Raw genomic sequence first — 4,742 nt, 5'->3', positions numbered from 1 at the left:
CTTTCCCAGGGGCGGTGAGAGGCGCCGCACTCCCCCCTCTACCCTCCCCTGCTCACTGAGGACAGTTGGAGAGGGACGGTGGAGGAGCTTGGGGCTGTGGGGGACACTGGCTGGGCCTGCTGTGGAGACAGTCATGCTCGGTCACCTCCCCTTCCTTGGTCCCCACCCTATTCTGTCCGCCATTTTAGGGGTTTTGGGCAGTATCCAGCACAGACCTGCGAGGGACTCCCCCAGCCCCTCTTCCCTCAGTCCCTCCCTGCACCCCTCGCTGTCTGTGCCATGACCACCCCTTCCCCAGGCGCCACCCGCAGCCCGGCCTTCACCTCTGCCACCCATGCCTGCTTGTCTGCAGTGCCTGCGGTCCTCACCTTCCCCTCTCCCCCTCTTCAAGCCCAGACTCCAGTTCTCTCCCAGCTTCCTCCTCTTGACCCTTGGGACTAGCAGAAGAGTGACAAGATTGACCACTATCCTGCCCCATCCTCCTCCATTCCCGCAGAGGCAAAGGCAGAGGCAGGGGAAGAGGTGGTGAGAGCCACTGCTCTCAGACCCACTGCCTGGCCCTCTCCAGGGTCAGCTCTCACGCCCTTGTGCCCTGCTTCTCCAGGTGAGGGGATGCGAGAGGGCACCTTGCCCTAGATGCTGTAGGAAACTTCTGAGGGCAAAAGCTGCAAATGCTGGTGAGTGGCGCTTGGAACAACCCCACATATAGGGTGTCCCTCCACCACAGCAGACTCTGAGCGCCCCAGTGTCGCCAGCCCCAACCCAGGAAGCCAGAAGAGAGACTCTGAGAGAAGACATGTGGGGCCCTGGTATCCAGCTCCACCTCATCCCTGTGGCAGCATCCGAGGTACAGTGGGGGGAGGTCTCTCCTGCAGGACTGGGATCAGGACAAGCCACGAGCTTTGAGTGGGGAAGGGTGACCTGAAAAGGTGGCAAAGCCTCAATGCCTCTTTGTGACTTGCCTGGGACTCGAAGGCCAGTCTCATGGTCTGTCAGAGGCACATCTGGCACAACCATCACTCGGGGGTGCAGTGAGGTACAGGGGAGGTAAGTTGGGAGAGAACTTGGGGCCATGAGACCCTAGATCCTGCCACAGGGCACAGGTGCCTCCCTTGCACAGTTTCATGCTGCTGTTGGGACCCTGTGCTTCTCTCCATTACCCTTAGGACTTGGGGAACACCCCTGAGAACACCCCTGAGAACTGGCGCTTTGGGTCAAGACACCAGTGAGCACTGCTGCGCATCAGGCTCATGGCAGAGTAGCTCTGGTTTGTGGATGTCTGTGGGCAGTGCGTGCATGTGGAATCCAGGCAGCACCCCTCTGAGCAGACTGTGTCCTAGAACTTTGTGTGTCTATATTCAATTCCTATAAATTCCCTTTTTTGCTTAAGATATTTCCTTGGAAATGCACTTGTTACTCAGATCAGTAGAAGATGGCAGATAGCTAAAAAGGCATAAGTGGTTTCATCCAGAATTATGAAGGGACCTGTCATGGTTTATAGCTAAACGTCACCCCAAAGCCTCATGTATGCACAGGCTTTGGGAGGCAGTTCGATCATGGAGCTGTGGTACTCAATGGATTTGTCCACTGATGAATTTATAGCTAAATGTGATTTGAAGCCAGGCATAGTGGCGCATGCCTGTGATACCAGTGCTTGGGAGGCTGAGGCAGGAGGGTCAAGAGTTCAAGGCCAGCCTGGGCTACACAGTGACACAGCAAGACCCAGTCTCAAAAAACAAACCAATAAACAAACAAATAAATAAATGTGACTTGGGAGGTGAGGCTGGAGGAGGAGGTCACTGGAGGTGTGGCCTGAAATGGTCTATCTCCCTTTCTCCTCCTTTGGCCTTTGCTTCCTGCCACCCTGCCATGAGCTGTTTCTCCTTGGTGATGCCCCTCTGCCACGCCACCCTGCTTTAGAACCAGCTGAGCATGCACTGAAACCTCTACAAACTGTGAGGTAAAATAAACCTCTCCTGCTTTAAACTGTGGATGTCCAATGCTGCCTCAGTGATCAAAAAAGTGAGGCAGAACCCATTTTTAGGTTGAAGTACCTGGTGCTTATCAGCAGCCATTGTTTTCTTTTGGCAAGTGGAAGCTTCTGCCCTTCTGTGAATTGTGTCTGATCATCCTTGCTGTTTGGGGGCCTCACATGGCCAGTCATTATGTACATCTGACCCATATTTCTTCAGAGACAGAAAGAACACAATGCAGGAGGCCTCCAAGCTCAGACCCCAAGAACAGGGCTAGGTTGTGATGGTGCTGGTGGTCAAAGGGAGAGCCCACCACACATAGGCACCTGCAGGAGTGTATTGGATTAACTAATGGTCAACTTGGAACACCCAGCTGAACTGAATCAGCATGCTTCTGGGTGAGGAAGGTCCACCTGAGGAGTGTTGCCAACAGTACAGGGAGAAGAGGCAGTACTGTCAATTCCCTTGGAGAAGCTTGTCACACTGGCTTTCCTGATATAAACACAGATGTTCTCATCCTTGAAGGAGCTCAGGACCTCACTGTCTCTGAGGATGACTGCGATTCTCTTCAGGGGAGTTTTGGTCCTTACCTTGAGCATAACTTCTGGCTCCAGTGCAGATCCCTCAGCCTGCTGGCACAAATCCTCCCTCCCGCTGGTGCAGACTTTCTAGCTCTAACCACTGGTCTTTGGGCCTTCCCAATGCAGATCCGTGAAACAGGCCTGCGTGAGACATTGTGGTGGACTCTTGGCCTCCAGCTGGACTTGTGGAGGACATTGCTGTGGGATTCAGGCTCTCAGCTGGATTCGAGTCTTTAGTGCATGGCAGATCTCCTGTACTCTTCTGGACTTGACTCCTTGGGTGAATATTATAAAATAATCCTATAAATTATGTGTCCTGCATGAAATCCATTCCCTTGTAAACCCTGACTACAACAAGGAGCAGTACCGGGCTTTTGCACATTCCCAAGCTGGGGACATTTGGTCTCTAAGCACAGAGAAGCAAGGGGAAAGATTGAAGAGTCCGACTGTGGGAAGAAAAGAGTAAAGAACTATAGGTGATAATATAAAGTTGAAACAGTCAGCAGATGTAGAGCTTTCAAAAGAATTTATTTACAAAAATAAAGGAAGGAAGGAAGAAAAAGAAACTAGACATGGTGGTACACACCTGTAATTGCAGCGCTCAGTAGGCTGAGGCAGGAGGATCACCGCAAGTTCAAGGACAGTCTGGGCTACACAGTGAGTTCAAGGCCAGCCTGCAGTACAAAGTGAGACCCTCTCAAAAAACCAAAAACAAATAAATAAAAATCTTTCATTTTTCTTTAAAAGGTGCGTGGCAGTGAGGCATGCCACATTTGCTAGCACTGTGTGTGGTTGTCTGAGTATGCAGGCAGAAGATGCAGTCTGTGGTCCCACTTGCAAAGCTGCCCCTGCTAGAAGGACTCTGTCCTCCAGCAGCGTCGGTGCTTTTTAGGATACAAGAAGCTTTGGGAAGTGGATGTGAAGTCTGACAGTAGACGTGGTCAGGAAATGTTGCTGTCTCTGTGAGCCTCCTGCTGTGTGCACCCCAGGGCGGAGGGCTGCTCAGCCTGAAGGGGGCTAAGCTGGAGAGAGTTTTTCTCTTCCATCCCTGATGGCCACCAAAGCCCATAGACATCTGCCAATGACTGACATCTCCAGCCACATGAGCTTAGGGGCAAGCTGAGGGGTCTTTAGCTACCCAGAGCTATAGAGAACCAAGTCAGAGTCCTTTGTGTGGGGCTGGAAGTTTGGAGGCTTGGGTCCTAGACACCCAGAAGTCCCCGCACCCATAGTCTCCACTTCCTGAAAGCTCGATACCCTCAGAGTGCCGGATGCCCTGTGACTTTCCAAAATCTGCGTCACACACTCAGTCCAGTGACTGCAGGATCCTGGGGCGGCCAGGGGCTTCAGAGCTGATCTAGATCAGTGGTGCAGAATATGCAGAGTCCCTTTCCTACGAGCCCTCTAGGGGCTTCTGTCAGGAGTCCAGCCAGGCCTAGCCTGGAGAGTGTCAGCAGGGCTTCACTGTCTCCTGCGGAGTCCACTGTATGTGGGCAGCTCTGTCTCCCTCCGTATAAGCTCTACCTCTTCCATGCTGGACACTGAACTAGGGGCACGTAGCTGACTGGGCCTTGGGCCTTTCCTCTCAGAGGCACACCTTCTTTTGAGGACTGTCTTCTGCTGAGCTGTCTGCTTCCCTGTGACTCTTCCAAGTGGTCGCCTTTGCACTGTTGAAGTGAAAGCAGTGCTCACACTTCTCCTTGGTCATCTGTTCCCCAGGCTGACACCTTCATTTTCCTGCCAACTCGCTCTCTATGGCATGGTGTCCGCAGTGGTACTAAGCAGGGAATGAAGGCAAGGGCTCTGAATTTTCAGATTTGGATCCAAACACCGCAGTACCGTTTACTATTCGGGAGACTAAGCAAATTGCTCAAACTTTTAAGTCTCCATTTCCTCATCTGTACCTATCTCACCTGCACCTGACCCAATAGGATCATGTGGGCATTATCTGAGCTGTCCCTGAAGTCAGTGGCTCAGCCCAGACTGTCTTAAACCCTGCTTCCGAGTGCTCACCCTGTAGGCTGCCTGTCTGAAAACCCGACTGGTTGGTGCCTGTTATTGGACAAAATACCCCACAGGCAATGTGACCAGCAGAGTCCTGCAGAGCCATTATTTGGTTGTGTCTAAATTTGGGAAATCCATGAAAACATGCATAGGAAGTGATCTCTCAGCTGAGACTTGGTAGGGT

Source organism: Chinchilla lanigera, unplaced genomic scaffold (genome assembly GCF_000276665.1).
Source record: "Chinchilla lanigera isolate Chin_1 unplaced genomic scaffold, ChiLan1.0 scaffold00084, whole genome shotgun sequence".
Classification (NCBI taxonomy): domain Eukaryota; kingdom Metazoa; phylum Chordata; class Mammalia; order Rodentia; family Chinchillidae; genus Chinchilla; species Chinchilla lanigera.
This window is presented reverse-complemented; position numbering follows the sequence as displayed.